At 35.8% G+C, this 16995-nt stretch overlaps 2 pseudogenes; one reads left to right on the top strand and one right to left on the bottom strand.

Annotated features, from left to right (window-relative positions):
* Positions 1 to 522: 522 nt before the first annotated feature.
* LOC149126308 (cleavage and polyadenylation specificity factor subunit 5 pseudogene) lies at positions 523 to 1511 on the bottom strand (annotated as a pseudogene).
* A 13657-nt stretch (positions 1512 to 15168) lies between these two features.
* On the top strand, positions 15169 to 15534 carry LOC100348729 (large ribosomal subunit protein eL31 pseudogene; annotated as a pseudogene).
* The last annotated feature ends 1461 nt before the right edge of the window (positions 15535 to 16995 follow it).

The raw sequence follows: 16995 nt of genomic DNA, 5'->3' as shown, positions 1-16995 counted from the left end.
AACATGGTAAAAATGGAAATTAAGAACCTATAAAATGCATTATTACAGATATAAGTTACCATTTCTTAATTATACTTACTTTATATGAGGCTTTTGTTAGGTAGGTCAAAGTTATACAGGATACTGTTTGTGTGTACATGACAAACAAGGAGAGAGGGAGAGAGGGGGAGAGAGAGAGAGAGAGAGAGAGAGAAATACAGACACTATTTGAGAGCTCCTAAAAGTTAGTGGAATAGTGGAATTAAAGGGTGAATTTATTTTTGCCACCCACCAAAAAATCAATTGAAGGGTGGGAATTAAATGCTGCTTTTTTTTTTTTTTTTTTTTTGACAGATAGATTTAGACAGTGAGAGAGAGAGACAGAGAGAAAGGTCTTTCTTCCGTTGGATCACTCCCCAAATGTAAGCTATGGCTGGCACTGCGCTGATCTGAAGCCAGGAGCCAGGTGCTTCCTCCTGGTCTCCCATGCGGGTGCAGGGCCCAAGCACTTGGGCAATCCCCCACTGCCTTCCCTCCACTGCCTTTTTTTTTTTTTTTTACATTTTTTAAACTTTAATGAGAAATTAACAAAAATAGAAATAGAAAGAAGTTCATTTGCTTTAATGTTGTACAAAAGAAAAATGAGTAGAACCAAAAGTAAATAAACATTATCACATTTGTTTACACCACTATCTAGTTCTTCATATTAACTTTACTATTCAAACAATAGAAAGTTAAGTGGCAACTTAGGGAATGGGAAAAAGATAAAACCAAAAACCTCTTCTACCACATTTATTCTTCTACACCGTGTACAGCTGTGCTCACAGAGACGGCTTCTTTTACTTTTCCACTGTGCGTAATTCAGTTGTATATAAAATTGAACCTGCTCAACAGCTGAGGGAGACTAGAAATGATGTGTCCATATCCTGGTGCATTGTCATACAATTCAAACAAGGGTGCAGCTACCAGCTTGTAATTTTAAGGGACTGCAAACAAGGCTTTCTCTTGAAGTTGAACCAGAAACAACTTCTTATGTGCCTTAGGCTTTGCAATATGTGCAGGAATATATGGATACTGAGGAGGTTCAAAATTTGGTCTCCACCAGTTACCAATGCAGTCATCAATGACCCAGTCTTGCAGAACTCCATCTTGGCGGCCTAGTATCTCTGTCATTAAGCGTTTTAGTCTTCTCCTGGGTTAAGTTCACCACCAGGTAATTTGAAGAAAGTTGTTCCCAGTTGTAGCAGTAACACATGGGGTAGCCGGTGCTCGTGTACCATCAGAACCCCTTCTACAGTCCTCCTCATTCCAATTTTATCAAATTCTTCCTGCATGCGCTGAAATCTGGCTGCAACAGAACTGTCCTTCTCATAGAGAGGCTCTTTTGTACCAAAAGTATAATTGGTAAGAGGATAAAGGTTGATGGTGCGCTGCAGGGTGAGCGGCTTAGTCCGCTGGATGTACTTGTTGCCAAACTGATTGACCCCATAGGGCCAGCCAGTCTGCGAGCGATTGGGCGGTACCACCGACATGCTGGCGACATGCTGGTGGTGAGCAGAAATCGGGAGGTGAGGGAGATTTTTTCCCCCGTGCGGGCAGCGGTTATCTGCGACCTACTCAGTAGCTGCTGCCCGCCATTAACATGAGATAGATTTAGACAGTGAGAGAGAGAGACAGAGAGAAAGGTCTTTCTTCCGTTGGATCACTCCCCAAATATAAGCTATGGCTGGCACTGCGCTGATCTGAAGCCAGGAGCCAGGTGCTTCCTCCTGGTCTCCCATGCGGTTGCAGGCGCCCAAGCACTTAGGCCATCCTCCACTGCCTTCCCAGGCCACAGCAGAGAGCCAGACTGGAAGAGGAGCAACTGGAACTAGAACCCAGTGCCCATATGGGATGCTTGCGCTGCAGGCGGAGGATTAACCAAGTGAGCCATGGTGCCGGCCCTAATGCTGCTATTAATAGGACACTTGGGACAACCACATCCCATATGTGAGTGTCTTCAGATCATTCTAATTTTATTATTTTTTCCAAGTACAGAAATTAATAACTCTAGGAGGATCCATCTCTATCTGTGCAGTACAAGGAAATGAAGATTAATAGTGGCATTGATTGAATAGCTGTAACTTAAGAGAATGAAATTAATTGGTATTTCTCTAGTAGAGTGAAGTTTATGTTCTGTCTGTGAAATAATTATAAAAAATTAAGATAAGATTATTATTTGGGATAGGGGAAGAGGAAAAATATGTGAAAAATGGTCTCAGGTTTTGGTAAAGAAATAATTCATTACACCATATTTAGTCCCTATGTTCCTAATCCAGTTCAATTGTGGATTTCCTAGATTTGCTTTCTTCAGTCAGATTGGTTGAATAACTAATATAGCAGTACTAATATCCAAGACCTTCAACTATTAAAATATCTTTTCCTCACCATAATGCTAAGCTGAATGTTTTTATCTGTCTTTTTATTTTTTCCTAATCAGTACACGGTATAAACTCTAAGGCACCAAAAATTAACACAGATTAAGATGATAGTCAAGACATTTGGCTGAGAATAAAGCTGCCACAAGTTTGGAAACTGGCAAGTGGCTGGCATTGTAGGGTAGTTGGTTAAACTGCTTTTTTGCCTGCAAGGTTGATATCCTATGTGGGCACTGGTTCGAGTCCCGACAGTTCCACTTCTTATTCACCTTCCTGCTAATATGCCTGGGAAAACAGTGGAAGGTGGTCCAAGTCATTGGTCCCCTGCATTCTTGTGGGATACCTGGATGAATCTCCTGGCTCCTGTCTTCTGGACTGTGTGAGATTCCATTGTCTCTGTATCCATGTGTGGTTTTTCAATAGACTCCTATTTATTTGACATAACTTGAATTGATTTTTAAAGTCTTTGCTTAGCAAGTTTAAATTTCAGGCCACACTAGTGGATGTGTAAGAAATAAAACTTTTTTTATATATAACATAGTTTAATTACTATTTTGAACCACAATTGCAAAGTATAGCAGAAACTAAACCTCAGAAAATTATGTGTAATTTTAGACACTTTGAGATCCTCCACCACCAGTTCTGACACCATATTTCTGCGGGACTCAAAAATAGACAGGGCAAGAATTGGGGGACATTTGTCTACTGCTTTGTTGCCATTTCTCCACACAGGCACTCATTACTATAGGACCATGGGAAGTACCTCCAGTTCTTTTTTAGTTAATTAATTTATTTTGAAAGTCAATATTATAGAGATAGAGAAGATGCTAGTTCATATGCTAGTTCACCCTCCAGGTGTATGCAAAGGCCAGGGCAGGGACAGGCCAAACCCGGTAGCCAGGAGCTTCATCCAAGTCTCCTGCACAGGAGGCCAGCTTCTGCTGCTTTCCCTGTTATTGGCAGGGAGCTGGATAGGAAGTGGAGCGACCAGGACGCAAACTGGCATCCCTATGGGATGTTGGAATCACAGGCAGTGGCTTTACCTGCTACACCACAATGCCAATCCCCATTTAGTTCTTAATATTCCAAGGCTGTTGCAGCATTATTCTCAGTGGTCCACTGCAGGAATGGGAGCTACGGAAAACTTGGTGGAACTATAACTTTTATTGCACCACTCCTTTACTTTTCTCAGGACCAACATGGAAAACATTTTGAATTTTGGAAACTGTTAGGAACCTCTCAGATCTAAATAGCCTGCTATCTTGTAGTAGCATTTCTGTACTCAGGAAATTGGTCTGTTCCCCCATGATTTATGTAGCCCTAATGTAAAAGTACATAATCTCTCAAATCCCAAAATCTCTATACTAGTAATTGTATATCTCACTCATTGGAACTTCTCTCTGGAACTTGTTCCAAGATTATTTTTGGAGGAGAGATGAGCACACATCTGATTCAATAGGCTTTACCTTTTTTCACTTGTATCTTTCTGCTTTATCTTCAGCTGCTGGACTATTATTTTCTTAACATATACTTACAAAAATTTCAAAAATTCAGAAAAGTAGAAATAATTTTCCAGTGAATACTCATATATCAGTCACTGAATATGCATTTTTGCTGTAATTGTCTTAACCCACATTTATCCACTTACTGCAATATCCACTTCTCAATAATTATTTTTTGTTGACTTTCAAAACAAATTACAGGTATCAGAAAACTTCTACTAAATGCTTCAGTATTGATACCAGTGATGAGAATTTTTATTTTTTTATTTAAATTATAAATTTAAATTTTTAAATTTAAAATTTTAATTTTAATTTTAAAAATGAAATTACACACTCAATAAGGTTTAAGAAAAACATGATTTGTGTAAATAAATACCTATAGCATAAAATAGAATTGCTATCATCCCAGAAATTTCCCTCCAGTCCATCCCAGTAAATTTCTGATTTGAGGGTAAATATTGTCATCATTTACTCACCATAGATTACTCCTTGCTTTAGAATTTTGTACAAATGGAATTGTATAGTATGTATTATTTTGTGTAAAGCTTCTGTCACCAGCATGATGATTTTGAGATTCACCCATGTTTCATTGATCAGCAGTTTGCCCCTTCTTATTGTTGAGTAGTATGTTCTTTCATAAATATGTCATAATTTATTGTCACACTGATGAATACTTGACCTTTTTCCAGGTTTCAGTTATAGTGATAAAGCTGGTACGAGCATTCTAGTGAGTCTTTCTGTGGGTGTATGTTGCCATTTTCTCTATAATAAAAATCCAGGTTTGTAATTGCTGAATTCTAGGGTGGCTGTGATGTTCAATAACATCAGAAACTTTAAGAAATATTTTGAAAATCATACTTCCCCAATATATTCATGAGAATTTGGTGAAGGCGTTATGCATGAGTGTGTTAGGTTGGGAAAGGCTGGGGTTTGGAGAATTACGTTATGTGCATATAGTCTTGTCTGCCACATGACATACAGCTTAGCTGAAACAGTGGCTTTTCTGTTAAAATAAATGTGAAAAGATGTCACTGAGGAAAGGTCACAAAAATTCATAATTCTAAAAAAGAAATTCATTTGTTTGCTGAAAACATATAGGATGGCAACCTATCCCAAAATTACTAAGGATCATGGAAATGCATAAGGGTAAATATGAATGACAACTCAAACTTTTTTACATATAAAATATCACTTCAAAACAACTTTAAATGACCACAATGCCAAGAATAGCAATATTTGGGGATATTCATATATATTTGTGGACTGCACCATGTAGTAGTAGTATAAATATGCTAATAATCTTTTTAGGTCCCTATAATTTTGCTAAAATCAGAACTGAAAGCAATAGTATTGTGGATGATTTGATATTGTACTAAGTGATTTTCAAATACTATTGAATCATAAGATATTTTCTTTTCAATTTATATATAAATGTTGTGATTCAATCAATTGTGTCCCTTGATCGTGGTTGACGTTCCATTCACTTGACTCAGCAGACTGAGTAGCTGACTGACATATTGCTGTCACAGACTTAACTTCAGGGTTTATAAAGGAAAAGAAATTCAGTCTCAGAACATGTCCACAATTTAGTAAGAGAAACATAGAAAAGTCATGACACAATTAAAAGAAAAATGTTATTGGACTGAAGATATATATGTTTAAATTCTGTAGTGGCAAAGCAACAAAAAGAAAGAATGATCAGTTTTAGTAAAATGAAAGAAAAATGAATGTGTGATAAATTTAGCTAGAATGAGAGGTAATATTATATCAGAGGTGATTTCCTTAGTTCAGGGTATATGATAGTATAAACTTCACTGGGTTCTTACTGCTATTAATATGTGGTTTTTAAACCATAGCATCTATGCAGGTTTCCACCTTTTGTTATATTCACATGGTCTAATTTACTTTGATATTATGGATTTATTTGCATTATTATGCAGATATTGCTGCAATAATAATCTCACTGTAATTTCATCAGACTAATTTTACAGTCTGTTGAGTTTCCCCAACATTTATGTAGACTAACGTGGTGTGTGGAATAACAGCCATCCATTTATCTACATTCTGTATCTTCAACACCTGCAAACATGTTAGGTTATGTGATAATGGGGAATGAAGACTCCAGATGGAATTAATGATGTTAGCTGGCACAAAAATGGAATCTGGGTTATACAGGTCAATTGAAAATTTAAAAATTCTTTAAGAGTGAAATGAGGAATCAAAGGAATCCAAAGAGTCAGAGATGGCAGCATGAGGAAGAATCTTCCCAATTTTGCTAGCATTGAAAATGCAGGAAGGAGATGGGAGCTAGTGAAAGCAGGTGGCTTTTAGGACTCAGAAACAGTGAGTCAGTGGATTCTCTTCTAGAGATTCCAGAAAGAAATGAAGCTCTCCCTGCACTTGATTTTAGGTCAGTCTGAGCTGCAGAACTGTAGGAAAATAAATGTGTGCTGTTTTAAGCCTTGAAATGTAAAGTAATTTGTTATAGTAGGCATCAAAAACTTGTACAGCTATCTTTAATAATGCCTCCTCACCAGAGAACTTGAAGTATAGCTTTTGTTAATTTCTTTTGCCTTCCAATCCCTAATACAAAATGAAACTTAAAGTCATATAGAGCTAAACATTCCCCTAAAAAAAAAGATTAACTTTGATCTAATCAAATCAAGTTCTTGTGGTGCTTCTGAAATCCAGAGATCCAGTTGATCTCCAGGCACATGAGAATGAAGGGTGAATAGTATTTTCTTGCAAGGAGCACAAAAGTGTGTTAAAGCAGTAGAATATAAAGAAAAAAATATTAAGTGCAACCACAGAAAAAGCCACATGCAAAATACAAACACAGGAAATCTAAACTGTTTTGAGAGGATTTGGAAAAGTTTCCATGAAAACCTGACCTGAATGACAAGTAAAGATTATCCATAATTAAAGGCTGGGTTACAGCATTCCAGAGATCAGAGAGTAGCCATATGTATTCCCTCAGGTAGGATGGAGGTCACAAATTTCAGTACACAGAGATGAAAAGAGCTGTGTTCTCTCTTCCAAAGTTACTCTTGATGAGCCTTCCCTCATGTCCTCTGCCAACTAGTGTTGTCTACCAGAGACTGATTGCAGTGCCTCTTTCCCCCTCATCTACATTGCAAAGTCAGTATATAGAATTCCTTTTCATATTTCACAGCTGGAAACACTCTTGCCTTCTTCTTTAGCACTTTATCTGTCCTCTCCTATGGCATTTATCCCTCCTTTGCAGTAGTTATTTTTGAGCATTTCTTACATCCCAGACTAGATGATAGATTTTTAGTTTTTCATGTGTTCTTGGAAAGTAGGAAAGGGCAAAAAGCAGCATATGGTGTGATTACACTGGGTGTGATGTAGAGATTGAGTCTGGAAGAAAAAGCCAGAAAGCTGAAAAACATGAACATGTTGGAAAAAGATAAGTAGCTGAATGGAGGCATTGGTAGCATTTTAGCCTTTTTAATTTGTCACAGCCCGGTAGCCACATATGGATAATCATTTCTCACTTAAACAATTGTTTTGACTCTTATCCCCATTTCTCTGCCATTTTCTTCCATATGAACATACACGACAATGATCTATTTAAGTAAAATGCATCTAAAGGAACTTCAGCTCTTCTGCCACCAAGTGAGCTGGCATATTCCAGTCCTGAGCACACAACAGGAGAACATACAGGGGAAAAGTAAAAATCATAGAATTCTCTGAGTTTTCTCTACTCAGCATAGAGGACTTGCATATTTGAAAACACTCCTTTATTGCATATAGATATTCTAGTGGTGGGCAAATTCCAGTCATAATTTCATAACTTTTCTGCAATATATTGTACAATCTTTCTATCATATATCAATATATCTAAATAGATAGATAAATATGTGTGTGTGTATATATATATATATATAAATAGATATTGTAGGTTAGGTTATAATGAAGCTCAAAAATATCAGTGTTTTCAAAAAACAAAAACTATTTCTTCCCCCAACACTGTACTTACTTGAGAGTTACATGAAACCTTGCTGTGCTCATCTGGGGACCTGAATATGAAGGCTCACTAGCTGGATAGATAATATTTACCATGGTTGTGGAAAGAGAGAATATGAATAACTGATTTGGCAGTATCTTTGTGTGTTTTATTAAGCTATTTATCTCATGTTGTTAGAGTACCCTTATTCAAGGGAGTGGGAAAGTGCACTCTTCTCATAGACTCAAAAAGAGGTGATGATGGAAATTTGGTGAGTAGGTATAATATTTATGATGTCCATTTATCTATATACAATATTTTAAAATAAATAATTAAGAGCCAAAAACCAAAATAGAACAATAAAAGGGCCATTGGCCTCATATGAGATGGTGACTAGTACATAATGACGTCTACTTAAGACTGCAAGTTAGGGTAAGTATTAAATACATGTCCTAACTTGGCAATGAGAAGTTTACCGTGTAGTGAAAAAGGCCACAGTTGATAAAGAAAGGCTCTTATTCACAGAAGAATGTCAAATAGCAATTATGGAAAGAATATCATTAAGCAATTGATAGTTTGTAAATCTAACAAAATAACGGACTCAAACGAGAAAGGTCAACAGGAGGTAAAACTAGTATAGGAAATATTGATTGGACATGGGTATATTCCCATGAAGCCTAAGTTTTATGAGACAGATTAATTATGGCTCACAAATGGGAAGATTTGGTTTCATGATGGAAAGATCTAGGTTTCTCCTACATTCCCTGATATTAATCTCATCATTTCTAACATCTCACACACACACACACACACACAAACACAAAGCAACACTTTATTACTTCACTTATGAATTACTCTTGACAAGTATGTTTCATCTGTGTCTATCATCATCTTATCTATTTTCTGTTTATATGACTTTCAGATAATGGAGATAGATGTTAAGATACAACAAAATAATAGAAACAATAAATTTCCTCAAATAACTTAAGAAGATGAGATATTTTACAGAATAGTTAATGCACCCACCCTCAGCAAATTATGCCATAGGAGATCAAGTTTCAAGAGGGTGGGATTATTCTAGATAAAAAGAGAAATAAGAAATATAGATCCAACTGCAAACATTCAAATGTAATCTGTTATTTGATTGGATCATAAAAAATAAATTTGGGGGCTGGCACTGTGGCACAGTGAGTTAACACCCTGGCCTGGAGTGTCGGCATCCCATATGGGAACCAGTTGGAGACCTGGCTGCTCTGCTTCCAATACAGCTCCCTGCTGTGGCCTGGGAAAACAGTAGGGGATGGCCCAAGTCCTTGGGCCCCTGCACCACGTGGGAGACCCAGAAGAAGCTCCTGGCTCCTGGCTTTGAATTGGTGCAGCTCCGGCCATTGCGGCCAACTGGGGAGTGAAGACCCGCCCCACCCCGTCTCTTCTCTGTGTAACTGTGACTTTCAAATAAATAAAATGAAATCTTTAATAAAAACAAAATTTTGGACAATTAAGGAGATTTTAAGATTTATTTATTTATTTTATTGTCAGAGTTACATAGAGAGAGGAGAGGCAGAGAGAGAGAGAGAAAGAGAGAGAGAGAGAGAGGTCTTCCATCCCATAATTCACTCCCAAATTGGCTGCAATGGCAGGAACTGTATTGATCCAAAGATAGTAGCCAGGAGCTTCTTCCAGGTCACCCAAGCAGGTGCAGGGTCCCAAGGACTTCAGCCATCTTCCACTGCTTTCCTAGGCCATAGCAGAGAGCTGCATCCGAAGTGCAGCAGCTGGGTCTTGAACTGGCGCCCATATGGGATGCCGGCAGTTCAGGCCAAGGCATTAACCTGCTGTGCCACAGCGCTGGCCCCAATTAAGGAGATTTTAATATACTAGATTGAATTTGGTGATTTTTTTCATGTTAGGTATGACGATGGTTTAAAAGAACACGCTTGATTTCTAGAGATACAGAAATAGATGTCAGGATGTTTGGGGATAAAGTTTAATAGCATATTTAAACTATTTTTTAAATTTCAGAATAAATTTGGAAAACATGGCAAAATGTTAGGAATTTTCCACTCTACAAGGAAGTTTCTTTAGGACTTTGGATGAGGAAAACAGATTGGTCAGGCTTGGATCTTGGAGGAACATCCGCAATTCACACTTGATGGTAGAAGTAGGTGATCTGCCCAATTTGAGTTAGATATGATCCAAGAGTAAGAAGGGCTTGGTATGTGCTTTCAGACAAAGGTAAATAAATTCTGAGAGGGATAAAACACTCTAAATTGTATGAGTAGTGTCCATAATTCAGATTTAGGTTTGGTTTTAGTTACTCCTTCCATCATTCTACACCATGAAATTCATCATGTCCTACCTGTCTTTTCTTAGCCTTTTGTCAATATAGACTCACACTTATTTGACTTTTTGTTGTATCTATGTTTGCTTCTTCCATAATATTATGTGTGAATACAAATAGAATTTTACTCATCTTTGTATACCTATATCTAGCCTGGAAGTAGCATAAAGTATATCTGGTGATTTATGTTCGAATGAATTAATTGGTACTGGTGCTCACTGTGTAATGTTAGATTAAGGATGAATAAATAAGACAATTCAAGTAAATGATATTTAAATAACTTATAGCAAATGGGCTCTCAAGTAATAAATGTGTATGGTCTCATAAAAATATTTCAGGTCCCTTGGTTAATCCAACAACTTTACTATCATAGTCAAAAATGTAAGTGAATGTGATGATATCTGGTGAAAGCTGCATGATGTTCCTCTCTAAGGCATTTAAGGCCATTCATCAAAGTTTACAACTTGATGAGTTCCATTTGCTTGACACTTTTAATGCTTTAATCACATATTGGCTTTTCTTCAAAATTGGAATTAATGTCCTCTGACACATTCAATGTTCATGAAATTGTCTAAATAATGAGGTTCCCTTGGTTGCATGTGTTTTGGGTGTAATTAATCATTCTCATGAATAAACTGTATCTGTCCTTATCTGCATGTCTATCTTAATATTTTCCCAAAATACTTCTTTCTTCCCGTCTATATCTATACAGCAAGTTTGTTGCTTGCAAAATAACTCATGAATTATTCTCCAAATTTTGTTTATTCTGTTATACCAAAGAACTTTTATGTTGAATATATTGTAAGGCATATAGAATCCTTTAAATTTCATCTGAACTTTTTAAGTGGATGCGTATATCTATGACCATATCAGACCTCATTTGAGAGCATCAGGCCTAAATTGGATATCATTTGTATGCTAGAAGTAACTCCCATATTTAAGTAAACTGACTAATTCCCTTTTCATCTTCATCAAGTCCATGTAAGTAAGTAAAATATTAGAAGTAAAATATTATCTATAAAACAGATTTTATTAAAGTTTTATGTCATAAGGAATACCATTCAACATTCACAAAAACACTGTAAGAAAAACACCATCCCATTTCACAGAGAAGGAAACTTAAATGTGCACACTCAGAGGCACTCAGTGGGTTACAGGCAGGTTAATCACCTTCATATTCAGTCTCTACAAACTCAGACTTCATAAATGCCAATCATGCACTCACTGTTCCCACAAGTAACCACTTTGGTGGTGAAAGGGCCTGGAAGAGATGATAAGGGACGCTGCAAGAGACAGTGAAGTGGGATAAATGAGGCATTTCTTTGACATTTTCTATTTGACCTACCTGTCTCTATCAACAGCAGCAGGACAATGTATAGTTCAGCAAGAAAAGCGCAGTTGCAGCGAAACCATCAACACCTGACTTTCTTGTTAGCACAAGTGGACACTTCCTGGGGTTTCAAGACACATGACAGTGAATATATGATTGTGGATGAGTAGGTGGGAAAAAAGTTTTCAAAATCTTTGTTTCTATTGCCTCATCCGAATGCATAGGCAGATATGACTCAAATCTACAAGCTAAACTTTTTTTTTTTTCTGGATATGCTGTATTACTCAATTAGAATATCTCGGCTTTTACTCTAGCCACTAGAATTCTTTCATCTTGAGAATTATAAAACATAAGAATTCCACAGACTTTCCATTTTAATGTTGATAGAATAGAAAGGCTATTAAAAGAAATGAAAAAAAGTTAGGAAAGTACACATGAAAGAAGGATTTAAAATAGAATATTCAGCTAACAATAAAAATAATCTTGAAAATAAATATTTCTCTTACCACATTAGGTAATTTAGCTTTGCTCAAATGTTCCAAGATTCCTTTGTGATTATAACAAATCCAGGAATGGATTTTAGCTTTTTTTTTTTTTTTTGCTACACCTTACACGTCCATTATACTGAAAATTGTGTCTTGTTTTCCTGCCAAATCACTCTTCTCTGCATTAAAAGTTTACATTTATGCAATATGTAGAGATGAAAAGTCAACTAAAATTATGAATTTTTATACAAAATAAACACATATATCCCTCTAACACAAGATTATTATCTCAGTTTAGGACAAGGCCTAAGTCCAGATCTGGGTCTTCAGAAATATTTTAGCATTGCCAAAACAAAACAAATATTAATTATTACAGTTTCCTATTAAGTGCTGCTTCTTATATGTTTCTATAGTGTTAAGATTTCTGTGGGTTAATTCATTTGAAATCAGTGAGTAAGGAAGGGAAATTATGAACATTCTCATTCTAGAACTAAGAAATGATTTCAATGACTACTTTTAGAAATGCATAATTATATATTCTATAACAAGTATGATGTTTGTTGAATTTGCATAACTGGGGTTTGAATGTATAAAAGACAAAAATTGTGGGAAGGTTAACTCATAATATGTGTAGATCAGAAAAATTAAATCAAGAAAATTCTAAGGGATACATTTAGTATATGTTGCAGAAAAGGAGCCAGATACTGTAATCAGATTTATAATTGATAAAACACTATATACCCTGTTCAGTGGAACTGTTAAATATATCACTGAATGAGGTGAATATTTTCTTATATCACTGAATGAGGTGAATATTTTCTTTTTATCATAAATGTTCAAGATCCTTTATAATAAAAATCTAGGCCAGCGCCGCGGCTCACTAGGCTAATCCTCCACCTGCGGCGCCGGCACACCGGGTTCTAATCCTGGTTGGGGCACCAGATTCTGTCCTGGTTGCTCCTCTTCCAGTCCAGTTCTCTGCTGGGGCCCGGGAAGGCAGTAGAGGATGGCCCAAGTGATTGGGCCCTGCACCCACCTGGGAGACCAGGAGGAAGCACCTGGCTCAGGCTTCGGATCGGCGTAGCATGCCAGCTGTGGCGGCCATTTGGGGGGGTGAACCAATGGAAGGAAGACCTTTCTCTCTGTCTTTCTCTCTCACTGTCTAACTCTGCCTGTCAAAAATAAATAAATAAAAATAAAAAATAAAAATCTAATTGTCATGTGGCTTATAAATCTTCCTTCAGAAGAGTATAAAATAAGCTTCAATAATATTTCTTGACAGTATCTTCAGAAACCCTGGGGGTTTCTAGAAATTCAGAAATTGCCTAATCCAGCTGATCAACCAAGATCATGTGTGAACAGGTTTATTACTTCTCCTTTAGTAAATCATATACTTACGTGATGCGGTTTTAAATATCTACTCTTATTGACAAAAAATAAGAGTTTGGTTTGTATCTGAGGCACCAATAAAAATCCAGCAAGCATAAAAGTGGTTAACATAATTTCTACTGGTGAGGTTGAGCAATTGTATCATTTTAATGAAATTTATAAAACTATTAATTCATTATATGATAAAAAGTTATATTTGACTTGACATCACAATGAACAACTTAAACAAATAACAGCAATACTGATAATAAAGGAATAAAAGATAAGACAAAAGATGCATTACTACAGTTTTAATAAAATTATTACCAATTTAATAAAAATGATGTCAGATGTTTGTTGTCATATCATTAAGTAAGCATCCTTGGACAACTTATCTTGATGTACAACTATTTTAAGAGCACAAGTTGTTTTCAAAATTTTTACAAGTCTTCCACTCAGCAGTACATATAAAAATAAGCATAAATTTCAGAGAAAAAATACTTCTTTAAAAAAATCAACCTTATGTTTTGCACAGTGGCAGTGAGGTTTATCCTAGATGCAATCATTGCTAATTGAAAAAAAAAAAAAAGAAAAACATCTTTAAGGAGATATTTCTTTTGACTCTTTTAGATTAGTGCTCCTTAAAACTGAACCAGATTAAAGAACCTCTTTTATATTTAGTGTTTAGAAATTTATTACTACATATATTCTCAAGGTCACAGCAAATGAGTAATAAGCACAACACAATTTTATCAATTCTCATGTTAATATGATAATTCAAGGGGACTAGATTCCATATAGTTCATAGATAAGTTCTAAGAATATGATACTTCTCTACCCCTCCCCTGTCTCTCTCCTTTTCACTCTCTCTCTTTCTCAGTTTTTTGAGATAACATTTTTAAATTACATTGTAGTTAAAGGCTTAATGGCCCACTGAAAAACAAGAGTTCATCAAATATAAAGTTGAAAGATCATAGCTTAGCAGGAGTGTAGGAACTGACTATAAACAATAATCATTTCACCCTGTCTCTCTTTTTTCTCTGTCTCTCTCTCTCTATCATTGTCTATAACTCTACCTCTCAAATAAAAAAATAATTGAAAATTGGTCCAGTTATTATTCTTAATACAATATTTCAGTTGGAAGCTTTGTTCATATGTATTGAGTACTGTAGAGTTAGAAAGAGAGAGGAGTATCGGGAAAGAATTTTCCACTTGTTCCTAAATCTTTAAATGTAGCAGGGTTTCCAAAAATCACTCACATAGTTATTGGTTTGTTTCACCAATATTTTGAAAATCTGCATTTTTCAGTTTCTGGGAAAAAAAAAAAAAAACAGAGAAAATAATCAAGTTCCTGCCTCATGCAGCTTGCATTATAGTGAGAAAAACAAAGACTAAATATACAAGATGAGGTCACATGCTCTGTAGAATAGAGCACATAAAAGGAGAGAAATATAATGATTGAAGTTATTTAAGATTGAGTGGTTAAATAAACCTTTCTATGAGGTTATATGGAGCAGGAAATTGAATCATGTGAGATATGTGCCCTGTAAAGATTTTGGTTAGGAAGCATAAGCTCAAGAGATGTTATGGTACAACATGGTGACTACGCTTAATAACAATATATGACATTCTTCAAAGTGTTGACTGGTTATTAAGTGTTCTCACTACAAAAATGGTGACTCTTGAGGTAATGTTAATTAGCTAGCTTTATTTATTTTATATAGAGAGTTAAAAATTTTGTGTTCTGGCACTCTTCCTTTCAAACCTGGGCCCTACAAGATGGCTCCCACAAAGAAGGGTGGTGAGAAGAAGGGCCATCCTGCCATCAACCAAGTGATGACCTGAGAGTATACCATCAACATTCACAAACGTGTCCATGGAGTGGGCTTCAAGAAGTGTGTCCTTGGGCACTCAGAGATCCAGAAGCTTGCCATGGAAGAGATGGGGACTCCAGATGTGTGCATTGATACCAGGCTCAACAAAACCATCTGGGCTGAAGGAATAAGGGACGTCCCATACTGCATTTGCATGAAATTGTCCAGAAAACATGAGGATGAAGATTTGCCACATAAGCACCAGATTTTAGTTACGTATATACCTGTCACCACTTTAAAACTCTAAAGAGTCAATGTGGATGAGAATTGATTAAAGTTGTAAAGCTGAAAAAAAACCTTATTCTGCCTGATATATATATATATATATATATATATATATATATATATATATTCTGTTATAAAAATAACAAAAAAAAGAGTTGGAGACTCACATTTCTAGCAAAAGAAACTTTAAGGCCAGGGGACCTGAATCAAGAAGACTAAAATGACTGAAATGTAAATGAAATAAGGTAGAGACAGGGAGGGTACATCATGTATTGTAGTGCTATTTGGGCCAGGGTAAAGTTTTGATTTTTTTTCTGATTATCACAGGAAACCATTGAAAAGCATTGAAGTGGACAGTGACTTGATCTGATTCACATTTTTAAAAAGTCATTCTATGTGTTTGAAAACATATAGTAGGAAGACATGACTGGAATCAGGGACATCAAAGGAGTCAAAGTAGTTCCAGGGAATGTGGTGAACTGACTTCGGACATTGAGAAAAGCCTAGATTAGGATATATTCAAAGACCCAAAATGTTGGCTGATATGAGGTGGAAAGAAGAAATAGAAGGCAAACATCACTGCTGAGATTTGGAAGCAGAGTAGGGCATATATGTAGGTGCCATTACTGAATTTGGAAGAAGCCATGGAGGAAATTAGACATGAGAAATAAGAATACTCTTTTGGATGAATAAAGTCTAAAACAGCAATCCAAGTGGAAATTTTAAACAGACTATTGGATACATGTGTTTAGTATCCAGATATGAGAGGAAACAAAGATATGAATTCTTATAAGAATATGAGGTATTTCTGTGAAATTCACACTTCCTACACATTAGTTTTTGAATTTCAGCATTTCATTTATATCTACATGTCTTGTAGGATCAGATCAAATTCCTTCTTATCACTAACTCATATCATGCATAACTCCCAGCAATTTGCAAACTCTAAGATCTCTGCCTCATAAATCTTCATTCTTGTCCTTATCTTTGGAAAAGAGAACTTCAATACAAATAAAGGAAATACATGATTACAAGGACTTGAAAGATAATTGAATAGTTTATTGCTTAATTAATGGGAAACACTCTAAACCATGAAATATCTTTTTAGATATATCTTTGTAAAAATATGGTAAATTTTCTGAATGTTCAAGACATTCTCCCGTTGTATATTCACATTTGGAAGCTGCATCAAATAATTTAGATTTGAGAATCTTCTTTTTTCAGTTTAATAAGAGTTTCTTATTCTTAATTATCCAAACTATTTCTCAAAACTCTTCTTGTGAACTCTGGCACATATTGACAAACTGATTCTGAAGGCTAAGGAGCCAAACTAATTACATATATACTGATGTATTTGTTTATTAAAGGTTTAATCTTGAACTCCTTACTTCAGTTACACCTACAGAAAGACCTATGGATATTATATCATCTGTTATCACAAAAATTCACATCATCACCAGGTGTGAGCAAGAGAGTATTTTTAGAATTTACTGTATGAAAATCAGTA

This window comes from Oryctolagus cuniculus, chromosome 6 (genome assembly GCF_051225735.1).
Source record: "Oryctolagus cuniculus isolate XC-2025 breed Fujian yellow rabbit chromosome 6, ASM5122573v1, whole genome shotgun sequence".
Lineage (NCBI taxonomy): Eukaryota > Metazoa > Chordata > Mammalia > Lagomorpha > Leporidae > Oryctolagus > Oryctolagus cuniculus.
The sequence above is the reverse complement of the archived record's forward strand: the minus strand, read 5'-3'. Positions and strand labels throughout refer to the sequence as shown.